We start from the raw sequence: 27,348 nt of genomic DNA, 5'->3' as shown, positions 1-27,348 counted from the left end.
GCTGTGCTGCACAGGGAGTTGTGAGTGATCAAGACAACTCCCCACCCCCACGAGGACATGACCTCTGCCACCACCACGGCAGAGTCTATGTGGGAAGGCAATACACACACATGCCCTAATTTAGTAACCAATATCTAAAAGCTGAAGTTGGGGAGATAAGTCTGTAACTTTGTTCTTGACCTCACAAAAGATTTCCTTTTGTGATGACTCTAAGTCTCTGACTGTCTTTTTTTCCTTCTTATTGACTCTGCAAATCGTGACTGATCCTAACCCACTTGCAAGGAAATGAGTGTTTGTTGCTTTTAGGACCTGATTGGTTGTTGTTGTTGTTAAGGTATTTTGTGGGTGCTAGAGGATGCTCTCTGTTGTTCTTTTGCTTAAGTACAGGTTCCATTTTCCTGGAAATGAGAGGAAGGTCTGCACAGAGTCTAGGGGTGGTGCAGATTTTGTTTAGCCTTTTTCCTCATGGGATATTTTTTGTTTGCTTGGCTGATCCTCCTCTATATATTTAGCTTCTTGAGGGCAATGTTTTAGTGATCTATTGCTGCAGAGCAAACCACTGCAAAACATAGTGTCTCAAAACAACACAATTACTTAATTATCTGTCATGATTCCATGGCGATGGGTTCTCAGCTGGACAGTTCAGCTGGTCCTATTTGCAGTCTCTCCTGTGGCTGTTGTTCGATTAGGGCTGGCCTGGGACATCCGGGAGGAACCAAGACTAAAAGGCTGGGGAGTCTCTTGCCCCTCCCCCCCCTCTTCCGCCTTTTCCTATAAAGTCTCAGAGCTTTTTCTCCTTTGCAGATAGATTTTCCTGTGTTACTAACTTAAGCAACACCGTTCCCATAGATGCTTCAACATATTTGCTCCACAGACTCAGACAGCATTTATTTATCCATTCACATGTGCATTTGTGTGTGCAACAGATATTTACTTAGTATTTTCAGTGATCCAGTCACTTCACAGGGGGAGAGGAGAAATGGGCCCATACATTTTTTCATGGTATCTTGAGGTTGCGCTATAAGAAACATGTACAAAATGCTACAATTACACAGGGGACAGACATTAATTTCCCTGGAAGACCCGGAAAGAGGAGACAGTAGAGTTAGTCTGGCCCTGCGTTTCCTGACCTTCATTAATCTTTATTCCTCCCCCTGGATTTTTGTCAGATATCACATCTCTCTTTGTTCTTCTTCGCCTTTTCTTTTTTTTTTTTAAAGCAATCCTTTAAAAATATAACCTCATTCTAAGTAACTTTATACATGAGAACATCATTGGTATTTTGATTTTATATTTAACATTATCCCTGTACTCCATGAAAGCATCTTTTGCGTCTCTAACAGTTTGTTTTCCACCTTCTAGAAAAACTGCTCTAGCCAGATGGCTTCTCCTCCCTCTCAGCAAACTAACCTCCTTCCCTGAGAGCATGAACTTCACAGGCAAAGTAGAGGAAATATTCAGGCTGGATTCTTCATCTTCCTCCTCTTTAGCAGGTGTTTCTCCTGACTCTCCCCTTTCCTTCCAAGTCTGTTTGATGTCACAGAATTCCAACCAGTGACCCTAATATTACCTTGTGCATAATAGAAATGATCAGGTGGACTTACAGTGTATGATGAATAAGAGTTTACTTGCTGTAGGAGACTGTTCTGTGTGGTGTGAGCCCAGCTCCCATTCAGAGATACATAGGACCCACACCCACAGATAGGTTCTCCCCTGGGGAATCAGGCCTACAATGTGCCTAGGCTGCTTTGAGCCTTGCTCTTGCTAAAAAAACTCCCTCACACTGAACTGAGGACATTTACTGCAAAGTAACTTCCTAAAATCCATGCTAACCCTTCCAAGGATGAGTGTAACTGGTTCAACCACTTTTTCCTTTTCATTTGCAAATATCCCTCTTCTGTGCTATTAGTGGCATTGGCTCCTTTGTTTTCTGTAAAAGGTAACCACCTAAAGTGAATGAATCTGTGCATAGTAAATGAGGACCATCATGTAATGGGTGGAGAAACCCAATAAAGGCCTATCATGGCAGAGGCTATGGCTTTTGCTCCCCTTGAGAGAAAAGCCATGCTGTCCCTTTTCCTCCACAGGACTTGGTAGTCTGTGTGAATGTCTCATTTCATCCATAATGATGCAGGCACTGTGGGCTGGTGTCTGCATCAGCTTGCCCCTGTTTTGTCAATTTAGCATTTAACCACAGCTTCCCAATCTCAATGCAGTATCCCATGGGTGCAAGCGGAAAGGAGAAGTGAATAAATGTCTCAAGTGAAAACAGATTCACTCTTTCACATAGGACCCTGATGCCTGCAAAGACAAGGGACATCAGGAAAGGTGGCATTTACTCAGAAAGGTGGAATACAGGCAAGGCAGAAAAACTCCCCGCTCACTAGGGAATGTACTCTCTGGGAAGCCCTCAGTACTCCTGGGGCTTCCCGCCAGGGATCACCAAGCTCACTCAGCAGCCACAGTCATGGCATAGGAGACCTCTGGTGAACTCAGGAAACCACAATTGGGATTTAACAGACTCATACAATAAGGAAATCTAGAGGCTCTTCAGCACAATGCTTGGCAACAATATTTTTACACTGCTAAAGGCTTCACTCTAAGAATATCACTGGTGATGTTTGCAGCTAGAATTGCTTGAAATAAGTGGCAAAAGACCAAGTCAATATAATCATGGAAGCATTTAAACCCAAGAAATCAGGGTGTTCTGTTAGTAAAAGTATAATTACTTAGGTGCTATAAAGTATGTAGGCATGATCATGTTCATTAGTAGAGTCTCTGAATTTTTGTTTCTATAAACAAACTAAATAAATATAGACCTCCCTCACTGATTTAATAAAACATATTTGTGAAGATTCTATTATATGGGAAGCCTTATGTTATATGCTGTGGTTCCAAAAATAATCAGACTGATTGTAGTCACATGAAATTTAGTATCTCATGAAATGCCTGCAATCAAAGGCATGTTGCTACGGTCCCTAAAATTCTGTAGGAAGTTTGAGTGTGGTTTTTATGTGTTATAGGGCAAAAAGTTTCTAGGAAGCCACGAATCACCACGATTTTTATAGAAGAAATATTTTGGTGAGCACACATCACCAAAAATTTTTAATGAGACATAACAGAAAAAGAATTATTTAATATACAAGCTCCTGCTTTCCAGGGAATTTTCCCATGTATATTAATTATCTATTGCTGCATAAAAAATTGCCACAAACTTAGTTGCTTGAAACAATACAATTTGAGGTATCCAGTAATGACTTTGGGACTGAGGAGAGTTGTATGTGTATGAGGAGGGTGATTGTTCTTTTGTACGATCTGTTTAGAAAACCTACTTTCCCTCTGTGTTCATTTTTTACTCTCACTTTACTACCACACTTGCAATACTCTGATATCAGATGTGTGGGTTTTTTTCTCCCACTGCAAACAATTCTCTAACACCAGCTGGGCGTCCTGCAATTGAACTCAGTTCGGACACCATCTATCTGGAGACAGCATCTGAATCATAGGAATGCCAGAAGGAGAAGAGGAAGAGCAAGCAATTGGAAACTTATTTGAAAACATAATGAAGGAGAACTTCCCCAATCTGGCAGAGGAAATAGACTTCCAGGAAGTCAAGGAAGCCAGAGAGTGCCAAAGAAATTGGACCCAAGAAAGCACACACCAAGGCACATCATAATTACATTACCCAAGATTAAAGATAAGGAGAGAATCTTAAAAGCAGCAAGAGTAAAGGGCAGAGTTACCTACAAAGGAGTGCCCATAAAACTGTCAGCTGATTTCTCAAAAGTGACCTTACAGGCAAGAAGGGGCTAAAAAGAAGTATTTCAAGTCATGAAAGGCAAGGACTTACATCCAAGATTGCTCTATTCAGCAAAGCTTTCATTTACAATGGAAGGGCAGATAAAGAGCTTCCCAGGTAAGGTCAAATTAAAGGAGTTCATCATCACCAAGCCCATATTATATGAAATGTCAAAGGGACTTATCTAAGAAATAGATAAAAAACAATGAACAGTAAAATGACAACACACTCATAACCATCAACAACTGAACCTAAAAACCAAAAACAAAAACTAAGTAAATAACTAGAACAGGAACAGAATCAGAGAAATGGAGATAACATGGAGGGTTATCAGTGGGGAGGAAGAAGGGAAGAATGGGGGAGAAGGTACAGGGAGTAAGAAGCATAATTGGTAGACATAAAATAGACAGGGGGAGGTGAATAATAGTGTAGGAAACAGAGAAACCAAAGAACTTATATGTACAACTCATCGACATGAACTAAGGGGAGGGGGAATACTGGAGGGTGAGGGGTGCAGGGTGGAGGGGGGATAAAGGGGAGAAAAAATTGGGACAACTGTAATAGCATAATCAATTAAATATACTTAAAAATAAACTACCACATTTTTATAAATATGCTATTATAGACATGTGTCCTGTCTTGTGTATTATACTAATATGACAGCAATTATTATTTCCTTGCCATTACAAACTTTCCCTGGGATCAGGTGTTATATGGTAATAGAGAGTAAATGGAGATACTCAGGGAAATGTAACCCATTTTCTCAGTTCATGGTTAACATCTTCTTGCTCTAAGAGAAGGAATATAAACCAAGCTACTAAAAATTTAAGGCAGCATAATACAATCCCCAATTAACTGACACTCCACATTGCTTCATTGCAAATACTAAATAATTTTATAATCATGGGCTCATGGGATGTTGAATCAGAAGCCATACTTCAGTTGAGATTTTGCTATGAGGCAGAGGGAGATTTGAAATCTGAGCCTACTCCTCACTAGGTGTGTAAACTAAGTATAGTCCTTTGACTAGAAAATTGGAATAATAACAATAATATCACAGTTAAATGGTTTTCAGGGGAATTAAACAAAATAATCTATAATATCTACATGTATTTTAAAGTTTGTTACATAGTGTTTCATGAGTGCTGATTCTTCTTAGAGCTAAAAATACCTTAAAAATACCTAATTAAATCCTCTTACATTGGAAGTGAGGAAACAGGCCTTTAAACCATCAGTTTTATTTCTTAGAAAGTAAAACAATTGTGACTATGATTCAAGGGACAGAGTTAGATCATTTCAAGAGGATTTAACCTTATGAAAGGAAAGGAGTCGAGGAAATTATTGTTGTGCAATGAGATAAAATGAAGAAAAACCCAGTATTTTCTTCATAATAAACCAAGAAACTAAATCATCTCCTTCACTGATGTGGGGACATCGCATCACTGTGCAACATGAACTTTGCTGGTTGCAGGTGTCCTGCCCGCCCCAGTGACACGTGCATCTGGTGCAGAGACTGCCATGCCCTTGGGGGTGGCCTGTCCACTGTGCGGTCCCACCCATGGGACAATGCCTGGCTCCAACTTTCCATCCTGTGCCAGGCATTCCTGGGGCTCCTGAGAAGGGGGACCAGCAGCTCCCCAGACCTAGCATGCCCATGCACCCCCAAATAGCCAAGAACGTGTCCCAGGGAGAGTCTGCACTTGCCTCACAATTATCCCAGTACTCAAAGAAGTATGACATAAAATAGTAAATTTAGAAACCTTGAAGGTGTTATGCTAAGTGAAATAAATCAGACAGAGAAAGACAAACTGTATGTCTCTTCTCTGTGAAATCTAAAAAAAAACCCAAAAAACAAAAAAACCCAAACCCCAAGACCAACCTCATAGATACAAAGAACAGATTGGTTATTTCCAGAAGTGGGAAGTTAAGGGTGTGAAAAATAGGTGAACTGCTTTTTTTTTTAGGTTTAAATAACATAATATATATTATTGGAATAACTGGTAAAATTTAAATTAGTCCTTTAGAATAGATAATATCATTTTTGTGATGTTGATTTCCTAATTTGTTCATTACTCTGTGGATAGGTAATCTCCTTGTTTTAGGCAATACACACTGGAGTAGTTAGGAGTAAAAAAGGGCATAAACAAAGCAAAACGTCATGACCCGGTGAGAGAGAGTGACTAGACTGCACGAGAAGGAACTGAACTTTTCTCGCCTTTGAACAGGGCTCTGCGTTTCCGCTTGGCTCCGGGCACTGCACGTCCTTTCGCTCATCCCGCCTAAAAGACCAATTGAAGATCACTGTTGATAATGAAAGAAATGGTTGAGACACGACTTTTGCTTTCCACTAAGTCTCCTTCTAATGATCTAATGTGGCCCACATTTCAGGCAGATAGCTCGTGGAGGCTCATAATAGGGGATCGAAGATTAAACGAGGAGGTTGCTTGAACTGCTTCAGTAGTACCTGATAGAGTGAACACGGTACAGCAAGCGCGGAGTCCAGTGGGACTGGTATGCTGTTATGGCTTTGGCTAAACCCTTCTTTTTTTAAATCACAATTTTGCAGTATAGCCTGGCAGAAATTTGTATTCTCCTGGAATGAAAACCAAGGGTGTTTGAATTTGCCAGCATATTATAATATAGTGAAGTGGGACTAGGATTTGATAATGATAAGAATCAGTTATTGAACTTCATTAATGATATAACAATACTGTGATATCATGATGATATCACTCACACATCAGAGAAAAAAGCTCCAAAAGAGTTAAGCACCATGTAGTCACACATACGTAAACAGGTTGACTAATAAACATAACAAAAATCTAAGGTTCATTCCAATGTATAATTTATTAGGATTACATGGGCTTGAGCAACCACAGACAGATGCCGAACTCAGAATTGTGTTATTATCTCTCATAGACCCTGCCAATAAGCAAGAATCTCAGAGACTGGCAGGATTATTAAGATTTTAGCAAAATCTTCCTCAGCTAGGAATTGTGAGGCCCCTATTCATAGAGCCAGCAGAAAGTCTGAATTTGAATGTGGCTTTGAGTAGAAAACACACCTTAAAATGTTTGTGGAGGGCAGTAGCATAGACCTATGTTTGTATAACAGAGCCTGAAATCCACCCAGAAAGTTCTATTATGAAGGATGCCTGAGGTATGAGACTCATTACTTTAAAATCAGGCATAGACTCAGAACTCTTTGAAAATAGCTGAATGTGGGTTGGGAATAGCTGGTAAGTCCAAGCAATTTACTGAACAAACATCTATACCACAAACTATGAAGAGACAGAAGAGGTGATGACAGTGCTCTGCAGTTCTCCCTAAGGAAATGGAGATGAGCCTCCACTAAAAAGTCTCTATGTGGCCTTTCCTAGGTCCACTGTCACTCGTTCACCTTCACTCCCACCCCACCCCACCTGGTCTGCATTAAAGCGGCTTTTTCATTCAAAGTCCTTATTATCTGTAGCAAGATGTCTTGGCCTCCTTGCTAACACCTGGAATAGACTCAGCAATTTGTAGCTGTCTCATTAGAGTGTGCCTGTTTTCTCCAGCCAAGTGGCTGTGGGATCAGCACTTCCCTGAGACTTAAGTCTCCAGAAGAGGAAGTTTTCTGGGCAGGGAGAGTAGATTTCTACTGTTCATGCTGTGTTGTTACCCTTTGAATAACCTTGACACATCCACCACCTGAGCCATGGCCCCGATGTTACCCTGTGACCACACAGTGAGAGCCCAGGCTCGCGTGGGTTCCCATAGAACTATATGCATCTGTGCATTATCTCAGGGGGCCATCTCAGAGACGAACTGATTTTCCAAGGGCTAGGAACAGCAAGTGACAAAACCAACACTTGAAAGCTGTTTGTGACCTCCCTCAGGAAACCACTTTTGGTTTCCTCTCCCTAAAACACTCCCCACCCATCCCAAAAGCTGCATTCGTTCTCTGTCATCTTGTTGTCGTCATAATTGCCCACCCACTATTGAAATGATGTGTTTTTCTGATTGGGGGCCCATTGAGCTCATGGATTAAATCACAACTAATATTGTCCATGCCCAGTAAAGAACCAAATGCGATGAGGGAGGAGATAATTCTTCTCTGGAGAATTTCTGGGGTTTTGCCTAGCTGTGTTCCCAGTTTACAAACTCCAAAATGGCAACCTCTATTTTGTATTTTTGGTGACTTTATTATAACAGGCTCTACCATTCTGAGTGCTGGAAAGCTGACTTCCCTGGACGCTCTCAACTGGGCTCTGTCACCTTTGACTTCCAGTTGTTTTTGGCCAGTTGGAGTCACCACATCTATAAAGGACACATGGACAAAACCAAGGCAGGGGGGTGGTGGTGGAAGCAGGGGGGTGGAATCAGGGGAGGGAGGTGGGGATGGCTGGGGTGAGTGATGGGTCATAAATGCAGACAACTGTACTTGAACAACAGTAAAATAATTAAACAAAATGAAATATATAGAGTTTGTTGTTCTACCTTAAGGAAAGAGTAAAGATAAGGAATATACAAAATGGAGTCATTTTAACCAAGATGCTAAAATTATAAACACTATGAAGGTTGGGGTATGAGGAAGGACTTCCCTATCATTCTAAATAGCCTGGGAACTTCAACATTTTTGAACTTTTTAGCCCTATGTTAAAGCCTGGATACACAGCTGGACCTCCAGGCAACCCTAATTATCCCCTGAAGGACTCGTGTATCCATTATCCAGACGACCAGGACTGACCAGACTTCCTGGTACCTGTCTTCTGGACCACCTGGCATCCGTAATCCTGTCTGCCTGACATCTGACTGATAACCATCCTGGACCAATGGTAGGGCTTAGAATGCGGGACTCATAATTACCAAAATGTATTTTTTATTATAAGAACTTTTAACTTTTCTTTCTTCTTTGGAGAATTTCTGGGGTTTTGCCTAGCTGTGTTCCCAGTTTTCAAACTCCAAAACGACAACCTCTATTTTGTATTTTTGGTGACTTTACCATAATAGGCTCTACCATTCCGAGTGCTGGAAGGCTGACCTCCCTGGGCTCTCTCAACTGGGCTCTGTCACCTTTGACTTCCAGTTGTTTTTGGCCAGTTGGAGTCACCACCTGAGATGACAGACTAGCAGAGAAAGAGATATTAGGGAATTCACTCCCTCATTTCTGTCCATTCGGATGTGAGTTGGCAGCAGCGGCATTTCTCTACCAAAGGCCACAGTTTCTATCGATCTGCTCCCTAACCCAGCTCTAGGCCCTGCTAACACTCTCTGTTTGGTTCAGTTCTCTCTTTGCTGGGCCAGGCCTTATAGATGCTGGTTTCCCCATGCTTCTTACCTGGGGCTTCATCCTGATTTGTTGGTTTCCTTGACCAATGCCCATATTTTACAGGTTGTCTTTTTCGGAAATCCCCCTCAATCACCCATGTAAGTGTGCCATATTTCCTGCCAGAACCTCAGGTCTTGTAAGTATTCTTATAAAGGATTATTGTTATTGTTTGGTATCATCCATACCACAAAAGGTACAAAATAATCATTTGGTATCGTTTTGTACCTTTCATATGAAATCCAAATAAAGATAGTATTGGAAGTTTTTTGAACCTTACTCTAACTCAGAGCTCTTACCCCAAACCTTGCTTCTTTTTTTCCAGGCTTTCAGACTGAAAAATCTCAGGGAATGGTTCTATTTGGCTTGACTTTGTCATCTAACCTCAAACAACTAGCAGTGACCAAGTGCCAGAGGACCATGACAAGCAGACTGCCGTAGAGTGGTGTGGCTGCAGTGTGGGGAGGAGAGGTTCCCAGAATAAAGCAGGTATGTTTCCCAGCAGGAAAACTTGTGGATCAGTCAGATTCAGCAAGTTCCCATGCATGCCCTAGAGTGAGCTAGGTGATTCAGTAGAACAGAAGGTTGCTCATTGGTATATTTGGGAGCATTCCAGAAAGTTTCCCTATTCCAAATGCTTGTAAAAGAAATCTCATTTCATTGTCCTCTTTGTTGCCATCTGAATCTCTACCATCCCCCTCACCCTCAGACTTAGCAGTCTTTTATTTACCCAATTGTGAATAAGTTTAAGCTCATTCATGCAGCAATGTGGAGGTCCTGAGATCACTTAGTAGGTGAGAGAAAGGAACTGGTGAGAGCAGAGCACACTCAGAGGCAGTGAGGACCCTGATGAAGCCAGTTTTTGCTGGGGGCTTTTTTGCAGTCTTTTTCCCTTGAGAAGGACCAGGATGGAATGTCTCCCTGCCACTGCTTCTCGGCCTGTGTGGAATAAGCCTTAGAGAGTCTCCGGAGCGGGAGCAGTGCTGCCCAATGTGCCTGTCCCAGGAAGATTGGTCAAGGTGCTGCCCTCTTTTCCAAGCTCATGAGATGAAAATTATGGCCCACTCAGCACCTCAATATCGCAAAGAAAACCATGTAGAGCTGATGCTCAGGAACACTGCAGAAGGTTCCATGGACTTATGAGGCTAAATCATCTATAGGAACCTTGAGAGAAGCTCATAAAACTATCAGATCCGATGACTTCATCCCTGCAGGATCTAAGGTTTAGTTTGAAAACAAAGTAAGTGAGGGTCAGTTGCCAGGGTTCCCCCTCACTCCATGGGACATACACAATATTCTGTGAGAAGGAAGAGTATCTGAACTTCTTATACGACTTTGTATCTCCCCACATAATTACTATGTAAATTTCTCTTTTTCATTTTAAACTAGAGATATAATCTTTGAAAATGTGGCTGTTATAATAAAGAAATGATTGCTTTAAAATAGCACAAACAGTTTATACAGTCACTTTGGAAAACTGTTTGGTAATATCTTTTGAAGGTGAACATATGTATACCCTAAGATCCAATATCTCATCCGTAGAAATACATAAAAGTGTTCAAAAGCTATGCATCAGACTGTCCACAAAAGCACTGTATATGACAGACTCCAATTGGAACTACCTAAATATCCTTCAAGGATGGGCCAGATAAATTCTGGTATATTCACTCTGTGGAAATACACACACACACACACACACACACACACAGAGAGAGAGAGAGAGAGAGAGAATAGGTAAAAATACATATATAAATATAAATAAAACTGACAACCATGATCATCCCATCAGCCTGGAGAATCCCATCAGCTTGAGAATTCCTAGTTCAGTGGCAACACATGTGAGGAGTCAAGATCCCACAGGACATTGTGGTTTGATAAGGGAGGCCTGTCCTCACCTGCAAGAAGGTGCTGGTTGAGCTCTTGACAGCTGAGAAAATATTGAGACTTGGATTAACCTCCACAGAGTGGGATGGGGAAACACCACTGAGACTTAAGCCCAGGATGAACTGATTTCAAATCAGTCTTCTTTCTGGTACTTGTGCTTTGTTCTCTAAAGTTATGACTTTGGGTCTGAGGAGAGTTGTGCATTTTGAGAAAGATGGCGGTCCTTTTATATCTTCCAAACAGTGCTTTTGAAAAAGCACATGATTAGAGTCAGAGTGCTGGGTTTGAGTTCTAGCTCTACCCTTATAAACTCTGCAAACATGGAGAACTTCCTTAACCTATATGCTGTTCAACTGTAAAAAACACACAACATATATATATATATAATTTTTACCCACTAGGTTATTTTTGTTCTTTCTTTTTTCTTCATGAAATGGAGGGGCTATGAAAGGAGGTATCTAGAAGGTGAGTACTTGGGGCCACTCACACACAACACTCCTCAAACCCACATTCGTACAGAAACTCGACACTTAAAACTTACAGTGTAGAGCACCATTCTTAACCAGTGTAGAGAGAACCAAAATGCTTTTGTCCTTTGTGTGTATTTTTCATTCCAAACTCCAATGTGATCATCTCTTACCTACCTAATTCCTTAAGATCACTTCTTTTTGTTTTCCTTATTTTTCAAGGGGTATGAGGGATGAGAACGGCAGGTGGGTTAGGAGAGGCAACAGTGAGAAAGGGGTCTTGGGAACACTGGATGGTCACTGCATTTCTCTAGAGCTGAAAAGGGGAGTTGGGAACCAAGATACCAACACATGGACACATTTTCTTCATAGCTCAAGGTTATGGCCAAGTGCCTGCAGGGTGCCCGTGAGACGTGTGACAAGGACAAGTTTTGTGGCTCTGGGATCAATGTAGATGTAAAACAAAGGCTTGAGGAAGGGTGAGAGAATGAGAGGAATTGAAGACTGGTCAGTTTTGATTTGAGTTCTTTGGGGTAAATAAGGAATTTGCTCCCAGAGCACTTGGGAAGTCTGGCTTCTTAGTCTCAGAGAGAGAAAGAGAGAAACAGATAAACAGGGAAAGGCCTAGCTTAGGGGGTGGGGCACCTACAGCTACCTCACCTGGGGCTGTTTCTGTAGCTCACCTCAGTCCTAAGGGAGATAGGCAGAGCAGGAAAGGATAGGAGGTGGCTGGTGGGAAATGCAAGGTGGGAGAGGAGGACAGACATAGCACAGGACTGACTGACAGGCAGGCAGCAAAGAAAAAGTCTGGGATTGGGATTAGGTCCTAATGTGAACCCCAAAGCTGCAGGGACTGATGGAGGGGAGAAGATGGGGGCACAGAGCATCTCCTTTAGTTGTCAATTAGATCCCATTGAATTCCCTTTCTTAGATGCCTAAGAATGATCACATTGGAGCAGTAAAACTTTGAAACTATTAGTTTGCTTACTCAAAAGTAAGACTGAACCTAGGAGGGGGTGTTTGATGTGTAGTTTATGGAGGGCACCAGGGCTACATATCTATACCAAGGGTACAGAATATGAAGACTTTGATTGTCCATGGGATCAGGGGCTCGGTTCCCAGGGGCTCAGTGAACCTTGCTCAGCATGGACAAGCTCAGTTCTCTGAAGCAGGCCTGCTGGATGTCTCACTCAGGTACTCCACTGTTTGCATCAAGCTGTTCCGGCTTGCCACTGGACCACCCCCTGTCTCTGCTCAGTAGTGAGTCCTAGCAGCTGCTGCACAGTCAAGGGGAACACCCCTGGATGCCCACTGTGGAAGAGCATGGTGAGGTTCTGGGGTCCCCAGCTGTGGCTACGGGGAGTGCACAGAATGTTTCTCCACAGGGATTAGAAGTGGTGACCATTGGGGTAGGCCAGTGGGGCTGCCAGGCCATGACTGGTGGGGACAAGGTAGCTTCTCCAGGGGTGGCTTCAAATGGAAGGACTGAACCAGGCAGAATTTCTGTGGTTAGGCAGGGTTCTTGCCCACAAAGCCAGGCACTGCCAACTCATGTCCTGTCATATGCTTACCTGTCAGGCCAGGGACCAACATCCCAGCAACCTCACTTCACATCTGCTGTAGGTGGGCCATCTGATGCTGGTCCCAAGTGCCTGGCTTGAGGTCACTGGGGTACCCAGTGGGGGCTTGAGAGGTGCCCACGGACAGGTTGACAGGGCCTGCTGCAAGCGATGTGGCTGTGGCCACATGGATGTGCTCTGTAGGACTGACCACACATGAAGCCACTAGTCTGGAGACACTGTGGGTCGACACCTGGGTGCTCTGTTGATGAGCAGACTATGACTAATGGGGCTGAAGTTGGCAATCTGGCCCTTACACACTGAGGTCGTGCTGAAGCCTGACCTCATCTGGCAAAGACTGGTTGATCTGGTGCACGATGCTGCTGAAGTCCAAGGACTGGCTGTACTGCAGGGTCCACCATTGAAAGGGGGTAGTTGAGGTAGAGACAGTCACATTTGGGGGCATCTGAGTCTGGCATCTTCCAGCCTCCATGCAACAAGGAATTTGGGGGGGTGGGTAGTGATGGAGACCTTGGTGAGACAGACCTAGAAGGTGGACCAAGCCCAGGGTTTGGGCCATAGGCTGAGGGTGGCCCAAGCCCTGAGGCTCCTGGAAGCTCTGAGGGTGGAACAGTGCCTGGGGTTGGGAGATACCCTGAGGGTGCTACAGCATTTGGGGATGGGGATGGGCCAGGGTCTGTGCATGCTACAGGGCCTGCTGGTAGCCAGAACCTGGGGCTGAGGGTGGGCTCAAGTGCTGAGTCCTGCAGCAGAAGAGGTGCCACTGCCAGTTTCACGATGGCCTCAGGGAACAACCTGGCTGGGGTGCTCTTGAAATCCTTGACTATGCTTTGGCTGGCACTTGGACAATGCAAGCAGGCCTGCTTTGGTGGCAGCCTGAGTCGGGTAGGGACTGTAGGCTGATGTGTCAAGGTAGTTCACAGTAGGGTGAACAAGTTTCTGCTGGGGAACCTTCACAATTTCTGAAGTCCAGTGTTCATCTGTGTGTGAGAAAGAAGCTGAAAGGACAGGTCACCTGGCCCAGGTAGTCAGGCTAGAACAGAGGACCTGCATCAACACAGCGTGGGGCAGTCACATGTCAGTGGCTGGACCCGGCCCTCATGGCTGCTCTATAGCTTCCCGCTGCTGCCACCACTGCTCCACACCGGGCCCCTCGCAGTTGGTCGGCTTGCCAGCAGCTGCTCCTCCACCCACTAGGTTATTAAAAGCACAATTATATTGATAAATCCCTTGTGAGTTGTGTTAATAAAAACTTTCATTATTTCCCTAATGGTTTTCTCTATGATCAGGCATAAAGGGAGGCAGTGTTGCTCATAGAGAATCTTTCTGGCTTTGGAAGGGAGAATATAAAACAAAAGTACTAAAAAGTTTTATAACAAGTACTGGATGCTACAACTCCAAGCAACTGACACCCTAAGTAGCCTCATTGCAAGTGCTAAATAATTTCATAATCATGGGCTCATGGGATATTCAATGGAAGGCAGCACTTCAAAATGAAAGGATTAAGGTTTTGGTGAAAGCCAGCTTGAAAAAAAATGGAATCCTGACTCTTCTGTTAGGCATGTAGAACTTAGCTGGTTAATATCACTATGGAAATTGGACCTCTTGATGGGGCGGTAACAATATTTTCCAAAAATAATTTCCCAGAGAGTTAAATGGAATAATGTGTATAATGTATATATGTACTTCAAGTGCTTGTCACAGTGAAATACATTGGTTAATGAGTGCTGATCCTTCTTAGAACTGAGAGAGATCTTTTAAAAAATCATCTAATTAAACCCTCTTACGTGAAAGATGGAAAGACTAAGACCCAGAAATGCTGAGTTATTTTTTTTTGTTAGCAAGATTGGGAATTGATTTAAGGGACAGGGTGAGATCATTGGAGGTGGATTTCAACTTCTTAAAGGAAATGTGACTCTTGAAAAAATTATTTCTGTGCAATGAGAGAAAACAAAGGTAAAAGAAATATTTTCACCTTATAAACTACTTCTTTATGAGTCTGGGAGCCTACCCAAGAGACAACCGCGTGGTCTGGTGGTGACGCACTGTCTTCACGACTGTGAGTTAGACGGGATTCTCAGAATAATTGCTAAAATGGCATGTTTCTCAGAAAGGCAAGTTGGGCCCTAAAGTCATGCATCTTGCATAACTGAATTTTTGGTTTAGCTAATGACAATGCAACACCACCCCATTAATGTTTGGGGAAAGCTTCACTGACACAATTACTTACAAATCAGCTTCTGGGTATCAACTTCTCTCTCACTACCACATCCATGTTCCAGGGAAGACTCTTCCTAGAGGGCTGGGTTTCTCACTGACTTTGCAGGGATCAAGTTTGAATGTAGCAGGTTAAAAAAACGGCCTCAAGTTTTTGACATTTCCCTCAATCTCACTGCCTACACCCCTGGCTTTTGAGAGGTTACATCTATGCGCTGGCCTGTTGAATCTGGGTGCATTCTGTGACTGCTTTGATCATTAGATTATGGCAAAAGTGACAGAGTGCCTTAAGAGATTGGCAGCCTTTACTTTCTGTCTTACATTTGCTTTTGGAGCCCTGAGCTGCCTTTTACAAAATCTATCTTTGCTGAGGTCACATGCTGTAAGGAAGGCCAAGCCAGATGGAAAGCTCCGTGGAGGACATCAGAATATTTCCACCATTCCAGCCGGGTGCCAGACATGTGAGTGAAGAGCCTGCAATGAATGACTCCAGCCCCAGTAACCTGACTACAACCACATAAAAGCCTGAACAAGAAGTGCACAGCTGTAAATACTCAACCCACAGAACCATGAGGGATTGTCATTTTAAGCCACTAAGTTTTGGAGTGGTTCTTGTTGGTGGTGTTGTTATGTAGCAATAAATAACCACAAATCTCCTTTGATTCAGTCTTTGGGAAACCAACTCATGCCTTCTCCTGCACTTATGAAATAGTGTTTGTCTACTGAGTTTTTGAAGAAATGTAGTATGCATGCAGCAAAGGGTAGTTCAGTGTTTCTTAGCTGAATGAATACATTGTTTTTTCATTTATATCCTGCCTGCTTCAAAATTAGTTTAATGTTGTGATTGAATGATTGTTGAATAAAAAAATGAATGAGTATGGTAAATGAATCATTGAATACCTAAGGTAAGATTAGAGATGAATTCATGAAGACATTTAACTCTATTTCATATATTGAAGAAATTTTCATGCTCTTAACTATAAATTAACAAGGTGAATGCTTCATAATTTTATTTCCAAAATATATGACAAAATGCCAACTTTTCTTGTCTCTTACCAAACATCTTGGGAGTTCCCCAAACATGGTACGCCATCTAACACCTCTATGCCATTGCCCATGGGTTCACTGCACTTGGAACCCCGCTCCTTTCCAAACCTGTGGTCTTACAGCTCCCACTCATTCTTTAAGGTCAAACATTACTTCCTTCCTAGGCTCAGGGACCCATTTATTCACTCATTCAACAAGCATTTATTGACCGCCTGCCTCATACCAATTATTATACCCTTGAGTAAGTTAGAGCAATAAATAATTCAATGAAGTTGCAAGCTGTTATGAGATAAATTTGAAGTATTTTGGGGACACATAAGCATCATATGCAATGCATCTGGGAGAACAGAGGGAGTGTCTTAGACAAGTAGCTCCTAAGCTGAGTCCTGAAGTACAAGGAGGTAGCTGGAAAGCAAGAGAGAGAAATTGTTGGGCACAGCTCTTGTGGTTTATTTGACTTTCTGTTTATGTTTTTAATCAGGTCAATCAAATTGTACTAAAGAGAGTTTATTGTAAGAAGATTTGCATGGCAACAAATTATAAAATTACTTTGAACAAGGGGTAAAAAAAAAGTTTTTCTCATCTCTCCCTGAACTTTTTTCTATTTTTCTTGTTTCAGACACTGGAATCCCATTGTCTCTATCAGAATATTAGCCCTGGTGTTAACAATTGAGGATTTAACTGTTATAATTCACTCAGGCCCATAATTAGTTTTTCGATCATTCTGTACTTTGAATGCCTGCTATACCCAAAAAGTGCTTCTGGCAGTGGAGTTCCCTGATTTTCTCCCCTCTCTGTAATGCATATCTGCTACTCAAAGTGTCACCTTTGTTGGCCCAGAAGCAGTTTGTTATCATCCCATAATGAGATAAGTACAAAAATAGAAACTAAATGCTTAGAAGCTTTTCTAGCAATTTGAGAGAGTGATTTATGTCCTACTAAATTTCATAATTTAAAAATTGAACACCCTTAAAATCTTTGTCATTTTATTTCCCTAGTAATTCTTTTTTATTGTATTTTACAGAGTATTGACCCACAATTCATTAAAAGTTTAAGAAACTGCTTCTCAACTACAGAGGGCTTGAAGCACTGGTTTAGACCACAAAGTATAATAAACACCTTCCATACTCTCTTTTCTCTCTGCTTGGACCACCTCCCTCCCCCTTCCTCCCTAAATTGTTGTTCTTTATTTTCCACTCAGGTTTTTCCTCCCCTTGGTGGTTTCTCATGACTTGTTAGTATTGGATATTGGGATGGAGTCCTCTCTACATGATCTCAGCTCTGCATGCTTCTCCCATTATGGTCATAGCACTTGGTATTGTATCACAGAGACTGCCTTCCTCTGGAGAATATAAGCTCTGGAAGAGTGGGGCCATGTCTATAAATGTTTGTGTCCCGTGTCCCTAATATAGTGCCTACTATACAGCAGACCTCACTCTCTGTTAAATGAGCGAATTAATGAAAGAATGAAGGAGCTGAGGAGGTACAGCTGTCATCTGACCTTCAGGAACCTACTTCATGCAAGCACCTCTCCCACTTGAACAGTCAGGGCTTGCCTCTTAGGTGGACCAGCTTATACTTTCTCTGATCCTGGTCTTTGAGGCATAAAGACCCCTCCATCAGGCTTTTTGTCCACCCCAGGATTTAGAATGAAATGGCTCTTCAGGCTACTCTCCCTTCCTCGAGCTCCAGGCTGCTCCCTAGACAGCCTGGCCTTGTGTACCTCCCTAGGCATGTAGTCCTGCCTTCTTTCCTTAATCCTTTCCTTCTTCACTTTGCCTCTTCACCACTTCACAGACTTCTCCCTCTTAGGTCTGTGTGTGTCTGGATCATCTTCCTGAATTTCAAATGTGGTTCACATACTCTTGCCCAAACCTGTTCTTCTTGCCACCATGTTACCTTTTTCCTTCTCCATTTCTCCTTCTTTTTCTGTCTCTGTGTCATTTCCCTCTCTCTATCTCTGTGTGCATATTGCTCTGGTTCTACCATTTTTTCTGTCTCTTGCAAGCATATTTAACACACAAACCCTAATATCTGTCAATAGCAAGAAAGGAACATTTGTAACTCAAACACATCTGACATATTATCATTCAGAATTTCATTAATGGCTGCAAATGTTGTGCAAGAACATTACTTGATGCCTGGATAAGGAGGTGAGTAAAATACAGAAAGAGAAAGATACCCCACATCAAGCAAGGACATCAATAGCCAACTTTCTGTACTTCAAAAATTTGCCCCAGACCTCATTTAGTCAGAGTCATATGTCTCTCTATATCAAGAATATCATTGCCAGATTATGAGTTCCAAAAATGGGTGAGACATTTCTGCCTTCAGACCATCTTTAGGTGGATTTTGACTTGAATGATCTGGTTAAATGTTGTACGTCTATGACTCCACATAACTCACAGTATAAGACATGTATTACAGACTTAAAATGACCACAAACTTAGTGGATTAAAACAGCACACATTTATTATTTCCTGTGAGATGAGTGTCTGGCCATGGCTTAGCTGAGGTCTCTGCACGGGATTTCAAGGCATTATCTGGAGGGGAGAAATCTGCTTCCAAGCCCCCTCAGGTTGTATTTCCTTTTCAGACTCATTACCACATCTTGTGGCTATTTATTGACAAATCCAGCCTGTTTACAACCTCAGCATATCTGTCTCCCCAAAGCTAGAATCACCTTCCTGTAGGCACAGTCAAACTTCTTCCAACGGTCTGAACCAAAACTGGCCAAAGGAAGGAATCATTAAAGTATCCACTGTGCTTCTTTCTGGGAATCCTCCCAAGTTCACCATCAGTGCTGGCTTGCCCTGATGTGCAAGTTCAAGTTTCTCAATAGTCCTTGACCTCACATTGGGTAAGCAGTATTGTTTTAGTTTCTTGGGGATTTTTGTTCTGACACTAGACCAGCAAACAGATGGTTTCCTCCCCCCACAATATTATCCTCCCTATCACTCTGTCATTTCTTTAATAACATCTTTATAATTAATAATTATATATTTATTTGCATTCTCTTTGTTTGATTTTTTTATTTCCACTAGACAAAACTTAAAGAGGATGCATTAAATGTATTTTCCTCACTGTCCTATACTTTGCACCTAAGACAGTGTCATTTAAATGAATCAATGAAAGAATGAACAAGTCTTTATGTTGCACCTGGCATGGTGTAAAGCATATAACTTAGTGACGATTAACCTGTCATACAAATGACATCTGCACAAACTCTTATCACCCAGGAACTGCCAAGCATGAAATGATAACAAATCATTTTAACAAGACAACGAGGAGAATGGGAGAAATGCATCTTCAGAGCAGTCAGGGAACACCACTGAAGAGACATATGAGTTAAAAAAAGGTGGCTGGATCCCAAGCTCACTTTGTTTCCTCCCCTGTCAGTGATGACATGGACTGCTTGATTTCTCACATTGCTAAGTTCCAATATTCTAGAATCCTATTTTCCTATTTTATACAGAATCATTCTATTGATTAACATCTTTCTTCCGTAGATGTGTAAGGAAGACTTACAATGTCTGGAGGGAGGGTGTTGAAAATGAAGATCCTGTTGGTGGGGGTGAAGGGGAGAGGGTGTGTGACAGTGGCATGCCCATCCATGGAGTGTGTGTTCCCACTACACTTACTAGCAGAATGTTTGTTAAGTGCTCAGTCCACAGTGTGGTCATTGTACTGAAAATAAATTATTCTAGAAAGTAAAAAAAAACAGTCCAAATAAAAACTTATGTATTAAACAGTAAATAAAACATCCACAGAGATATAGTTTCTGCCTATTTAACCCAACAGCAGGTGAAGCGGTCCAGATAAATGCTCCATGACATGTGAAGATGACCCCAAGGCTCTTCTTTGGCCACTGCACATGCAGGAAAAATTCTGACTTGCAATAACTTATGTGGACAATTATTAGATTCATTTAAGATGAACCTGTCTTCTCCACATCTCACTAAACATAACCAGCTGTTACTCTTCAGTACACATGTCACCATCCTGACATTGGGTTTGGACCAAAGCTTCAATGATCCACTGAAGAAATAGAAAAATTCTGTAAATGTAAATGAAGAAGATGATGAGGAATTCTTCAAATAAATCAATTTTGCAACAGGCATAGCTCAGAGTGAGCTAATAATGGCATTTAAATGGTTACTCTGATCCAGATACTATAATAAGTGCTTTGCATGCTTTGTTTCATCTTTACTCACAGAAACAGTGTATGGTGTTACCAATGAGGGAAACCCTGAAAATTAGGGAAATATTGCAGTTTTCCCAAAGTAATATCTTTCATGGAAGATGGAGGAACACTTCATCTCATCTGTCTGACTCCTAAGCCAGTGCTCTAAAAATTAAATTATGCTACCTCCAAGTAAATAAAATTCTATGATATTTTTAAACCTTAGTTTATTCCTCTGTTTCTTCCCTTTCTCCTTTTCCCTAAATCACAGCTTGGAAGGAGATTGGACCCAAGAGAAGTAGACTAACAATAAAATGCACTGGGGTCCCCTTCCTGCTGAGCATACATTAAGGTTAATAATGATTGTAGTAACAAGATGACCTTGTTACTACGATCATCAGCCTCACCAGCATTATGATTGTTAAGCCAGCAGCTCCCTCCAGCATTCCTTCAGAAAAAGAACAAGCTTACTTTCTTATCTTCCAATTTCCAGGAATCAAGTCTTGTCAGTTTTGAGCATATAGTGGGCTACTATTTATTTAAAAATGAGTTATTTAATGCAGACAGTTGCAGACTGTAACAGAAGGCCAGACAAGGCACCTTGGGATGGAATAGAAGAGAATGAGCCCTGGCTGGGCAGCTCAGTTGTTTGGAGTGTCATCCCAATGTGGCAAGGTTGCAATTAGGACACATACAGGAGGCAACTAAGTGAGTGCATGAGTAGATGGAAAAACAAATCAATGTTTCTCTCTCTCTCTCCCTGTCTATATATATATATTTAATTATAAAAAAAAGAGGAGAGCAAGATAGTGGAGAATGATGCCCAGCCTTTAGTAAACCTGGCTTACACTTGGTTGTATTTTTATGTCAACATAGTGACCTGAACAATAATGGCTATGCTCCTAAGGTGTATTTGACTTTACGTGCAGGTATGAAACAAAGACTTAGAAATTATTCAAGAAAAAACAAAATTTAAACCTAATTTGCATGAATTAGAAAGTAAAAATTTTCAAGAATTTGGAGTAAAAGGCTACAAGACTGCATGATTTCAAAATTTTTTGATTTTCCAAATTGGTTTGATATAAAGTGTCCCAAAATGTTTCCACTGGCAATGCAATGAGTGTCTTCTTAGCAAATGCCTGTAATATAGCAACCGTCAACTCAACTCCTGGAAAGTCACCAGCTGTCACTCTGGGGAAGCCTTGCCCCATGGACTGGCTGTTTCCATCAAATGTGTGCTAAATGAAATACATGCAGCACAACATTATGCAGAGGCCCCATTCCATACAATAGTGTGATGTCATGTTAATGTTCCAGAGGGAATCCTGGCTCATTTTCAAACAGTGTAAGGCAGCATTAAACATTTTTATGACTACAAAAATACGTGACTTTCCTGGACTTTAAACTCAGCACATAAAACAATATTTTCCCCAGAAACAAGGACACAACATTCTTTTACAGATGTTCCATGTATACGTCTGAGGTCAATTTTCTAAGCCTAAACAAATACAGCTCAAGTGCCTTTCTGCCAGAAATGCATGAAGACTGTATACACATACAATACAAAATGAATTAAATCATTTGACTAAAAATAAGCTTTTGGTTTCCTATCACACTTGTCCTGTAAACTTTTTCTTTACTGTCTGCCACACATGGGCTTCCTCTGGGGCCACTGTCTGGGCATCGTTGGTCTCTCCTGCTGTCTTTTGGTATGTGGATAGGTAACCCAGTAACCAGCTGTTCTGAGAGCCCTTTATTATACCTGGGAAGTTAAATAGCTATAAGTTGTCACACTCTTAATCACAAAGTCTAAAGTTAGGGAAAATAGAGGGTAAGGGGAAGGAATATCCTAATAGAAAGAAATAATTTCCTTAATTAGGCTCCATATAAAGTCATTTCTATTGTTTCTTACCTCCAGTATTGTCTCTACAAAAAAGCATGTTTTCTTTTCCTCACCAGAAACAGCTGCATCAATTTCCCTGTTGGTTTCCTTATGGGTGTGAATATCTCTTGGGTAACCTGCTTGCACCTCATTTCCTCTGATGGCCCACAAATTATTTCCTATTTTAAAAAAAAGCAACAAGAAATTTTGAGTGAAGTCTTTTGGTTTTATAAATAATTTTAGTGCATTATTGTGAAGAGAGGAAGTCTTGGTTTTAATTCCAACCACTAACCCAATGCCCAGTCCTTAGCTGATACTTAATAAATATTCCCTGAATAAGTGATTGAATAAATGAGTGAATAAATAAATGGTCCACTGTCCTTTCTGGACTTATATTTATTATTTATATATAATAGTGCCCACTCCTAGTTATTTCTTATGGTTTCTGGGGACTTCTTACTCTAAATTTCCAATCTAGTAATCTTCCTCAGGCTTTACATTGGTAAGTCAGGAAAGTAGGAGACATTTCCTCTTGGCCATCTCCTGATCACCTCTCCCAGTCCATGCGGCCTCTGAGTGCCCAAGGAACCCACACAAATCTGAGTGAATCAGGATAATGCAATTCTGTAGGTCTCTCTGCTTCTGCTTTGTTATATCACTCTCCCCATGCCAACCCTGAATCCCTTCCTCACACCACTGCCCAGTTAACTAACCCAAAATGTCAATCTATTGTATGTCCCTTGCCCACCTTAACTGAATGACTTGTACCTGCCTGAGAAGTTCCAGATATACTCTTACTTTTGTATAAATACTTCTTTCTGCCTTTCTACTCTCTAAACACCCAGCCCCTCTCCACACGGCAAAACTCTTCCTCTTTAACATTCATTCTAAACATCACCTCCTCTTAGAGATTTGTTCTGAACCCTGAGTATGGGTCAAGTGCTCCTTCTCTGGGCTCCCATGGAACCTGACTTCCCTCAATTCCAGCACTTACCATACAGAATGCTGGCAGCTTTATCTCTGCAGCGAGCTCTGGAATATGAGCACCTTTAGTTTTGACCTCCTCTAATAAGCATGGTCCTTGGCACATGGCAAGTGATAAATAAATGTTAGGTAAATTAATGAGTAGTAGCAATACTTTAGAGTTATATAAGCCTTTATAATTCACAATGTAATTTACATTATTTCATTTAATCCCCATAAAAATGAGATTAGAAATATATATTAAAACTACATAAAATATTTTAATCTGTATTAAAATAGAAATTTTAAAATACTCTTAGATAATTTATAAGTCAAGAAAAAAATTTAATGAACAGAATGAAAATAGTACATGTCAAAACTTGTAAGATGAGGCAAAAGCTTGGAAATAGGGGTATTTATAAGCATAAGAGCTTATATTAGAAAAAAAGAAACACTACAACATAATAAGGTAAGTATCAAATTGAAGTTAAAAAAAGTAATAGAATAAATGCAAAGAAAATAAAAATGAAGGAAATAATAAGGATATTGACAGAAAATAATTAAATAGAAAATCAAAATACAATAGAGATGATTAACAAAGGCAAAAGTTAGTTCTCTGCAAAGACCAATAAAGTGGTAAAATATCCTATTTGTCCTATGAAATTGATAAAGAAAGGAAAGGCACAAAGATTCAATATTAAGAATGAAAAAGGAAACAAAACTTTAGCAATAATTATCTATCTCTGCACTGATACTGTACTACCTTATTGATTAAGGCTTTATAAAGCAGGATATTACCATTTCTCTTATTCTTCTCTAGAAGTTTTTGGCTATTTGTGGCCTTTGTTCTCCCACATAAATTATGGAAATCATCTGTCAAGTTCCATGAAAAATAATTTTGCATTTGAATTGAAATTTCCTTTTCTTTATAGATAAATTGGCAATTTTACAATATAGAATTTTATTTACCCATGAATAGAGGATATCATCTATTTATTTTGGTCTTATTAAATATTTTTAAATTAAACTTATAATTTTCATCGTACATATTTATTTAAGCATTATCACTAGTCTTAGAGTAATAAACCATCCAACATTTAACATAATGAAGAAAATTCATGGTTTGATGAAATTATTCAATAGAATTTATTTCAACAAGGTTAAAAAAATTAACATAGTACTTACCTTTAAAAAAGATATAGTAGCCTTGCTAGGGACATCACACACAGCATCCAAGCCTGAAGGAAGAGAGGACCAAAGCGCAGAAATCAAATGAAATTCAGTTCAAGCTTCCAGAGGGATTTGCACCCTAAATATCTGAAATACATAAAAATTAATTACAGTTTTTTTCCCCTTTTATATATATTTAAAAGAACCATAGTCATTTTGTTTCAATCTATGCTAATTCAGATGTCTGTATTAGACTAGTCTGTCATCTATGATCCCAGGTGATAAAAATCTGTGGGGAAATGTGTTAACAATGTACTAATTATTTATTTAGCATAGCATCCATTCTAAAAGTCTATAAAATAGTGTGCATATTATGTGTTTATTTTGGAAAAGGTAAAAGAAAAAGTATACTTATTTCTGCTTGTATGTGAAGAGAACATCTTACAAAGAAACAGGAAATAGGTAACAATCATGTATAGGAGAACTGGGGATTGTATAAGATTGAGATGGGAGAGAGTTTTATTTTGGTGATGTTTTAATACTGTGCCATAAGCATATATAACTTTACCTAAAGCTAATTAATTTAAAAAAGCATTTATTAGCAAAGGTAAAGATACAGTCCTGCTTCTGAAGGTCCACTAGCATTTTTTAAAGAAATTACATGATTTATGATATTTAAATGCAACAATTACTAATTCACTTATTCAACACATTCATTGCTTGTGCTAGGCCTATTCTAGGCTCAGGGGATTTAAAAGTGAAAAAGAAAGAAAGAAAGGAAGGAAGGAAGGAAGGAAGGAAGGAAGGAAGGAAGGAAGGAAGGAAGGAGGAAGGAAAGGAAGAAAGGAAGAAAGAGAAAAGGAAAGAACAGATAAATCCCACTGCCTTCATTGGCCTTACTTTCTAATGACCAAGAATCATCTTTGTAAGTCTGGAAAAATGAACTGGATGATTTTAAGAAAATTATAAAATCCAACAAAAACCAGATCTGAGTAATTTTAAAATGTAGTGGTAATGTTTTATTTAATAATCTCCATCAATTTTTCTTTCTGCCCTGACTGGTTTAGCTCAGTGGGTTGGGCATTGTTTGTCTTGCAAAGCAAAATGTCCTGGGTTTCATTCCCAGTCAGGGCACATGCCTGGGTTGCAGCGGGCCAGGACCCTGGTTGGGGGCATGGAAGGAGCCACCAGTCGATGTTTCTTCTGCACATCTATTTTTCTCTCCCTCTCTTTCTCCCTCCCTTCTTCTCTCTCTAAAAATAAATAAAATTGTTTAAAAAACCTTTAAATTTTTTTCTGAGCATTATACATCAAAAGAATAGAAGGGAAAATAGAAGTTTCTGCTCTGACCTGTCTTTAAAGAACAGGAATTCTCCCCTCAGAGTGCTGGCTGTGTCGAAGGACAAAGTGGGATCACACATGGCTGGAGTCTCAGGAGGAACGGACTCTGTGGGCACCACAGGCTCATCAGGGGAAGCAGGGGGAGGTCCTAAAGAGAACAGATGTGAGGATGCAAACATTAGGAGAAATGTGATGCTTCCATCAATGGGTGTGCTTCCCAAACATTCTCAAAGTGCTTCAGGATGACTGCAAATGCTTTATGAAACATTTTCAAGCTTTCCCGAAGACCATCATTGCAAAGCTACAATGCCTAATTTTCCCAGCACCACTCACCATACAGGGACTGAATGCCATTCACATCATCTTGAGAAAGGTAGAACCTGGCCAGGTCTGTGAATTTGTTGTAGATTGGGTACCTCAAAGCTTCAGTGTTGGCTGAGTGAGAGAGACCCAAAGAATGGCCAAGTTCATGAGCAGCAACGAGGAATAAATTGGTCTCTATATCAAGCAAGGACATCAATGACCAATTTTCCATTTTTAAAAAATTTGTCCCAGACCTCATTTAGTCAGAGTCATATGTCTCCCTATGTCAAGAATATCATTGCCAGATTATGAGTTCCAAAACTGGGTGAGACATTTCTGCCTTCAGACCATCTTTAGCTGGATTTTGACTTGAATGATCTGGTTAAATGTTATTCATTAATGACGCCACATAATACACAGTATAAGATGTGTTACAAGGACGAAATATGGCGGCTTTACTCTAGGCAGCGTGATTCTCGGCTTTTGTGAAGAGGAGGGAAACTCGTGGATCCGTGGAGGAACAGAGCAAGTGGCCTAGGTTACCGAAACATTTTTGAAAACAGGACATCAAAAATTATAGTGATCATTGAAAAACCAGTTGGTAAGGAGACTGCTTCAGGACAAAAGGGACCCAGGGATCAGCTTGGGGACCAGGGGGGTTGCAGTCCCCAGGCCCAGTGCTCCTGGGGTCTGCCTCAGGGCACCTGGGAGAGGGGAGTCGCTGCTCCCTCCCCGGACTACAGGGGTTGAGCAACTCCAGGGGAGACCTTGTTGCTTGAAGGCACAGAGAGGCCAGTTGGACTGGGAAAAAATCGCCCAGGGACTGTGAACACCCACCCATAGCCCTGGGAGAAGTGAGTGCCTCCAGCCGGCACGACCAGCAGTGGCCTGGAAGTGCTCCCGCACCCCTAGCCCAGTGGGAGTGTGGATCAGTGGAAAACCCAGACCTTGCAACCCCAATCCAGGAAAGGGCAATGGTGTTCTCAGGTTTCTGGAGCCTGCAGTGCTGAACTGTGGAAGCGCGCACCCCCTCGGGAATCCTGAATCTCGCGCTGTGAACCCTGAAGGGATGCGACACTTAGTGCATTCCTAGAGCCCGGAACTCAAAAATTTGGGGGATGGACGTGCCCTTTTACAATCCCCAGAGATGGGACCGTGAATCCCAAAATGTCACGTGTGCTTCCTGAGATCATAGAGCTCGCCAT

General features: G+C 41.1%; 1 pseudogene; it reads right to left on the bottom strand.

Annotated features, from left to right (window-relative positions):
- Nucleotides 1–12,463: 12,463 nt before the first annotated feature.
- On the bottom strand, nucleotides 12,464–26,357 carry LOC123805375 (annotated as a pseudogene).
- Nucleotides 26,358–27,348: the final 991 nt, after the last annotated feature.

This window comes from Phyllostomus hastatus, unplaced genomic scaffold (assembly GCF_019186645.2).
Source record: "Phyllostomus hastatus isolate PE091 unplaced genomic scaffold, TTU_PhHast_1.1 phas_scaffold_317, whole genome shotgun sequence".
Classification (NCBI taxonomy): Eukaryota; Metazoa; Chordata; class Mammalia; order Chiroptera; family Phyllostomidae; genus Phyllostomus; species Phyllostomus hastatus.
This window is presented reverse-complemented; position numbering and strand designations above follow the sequence as displayed.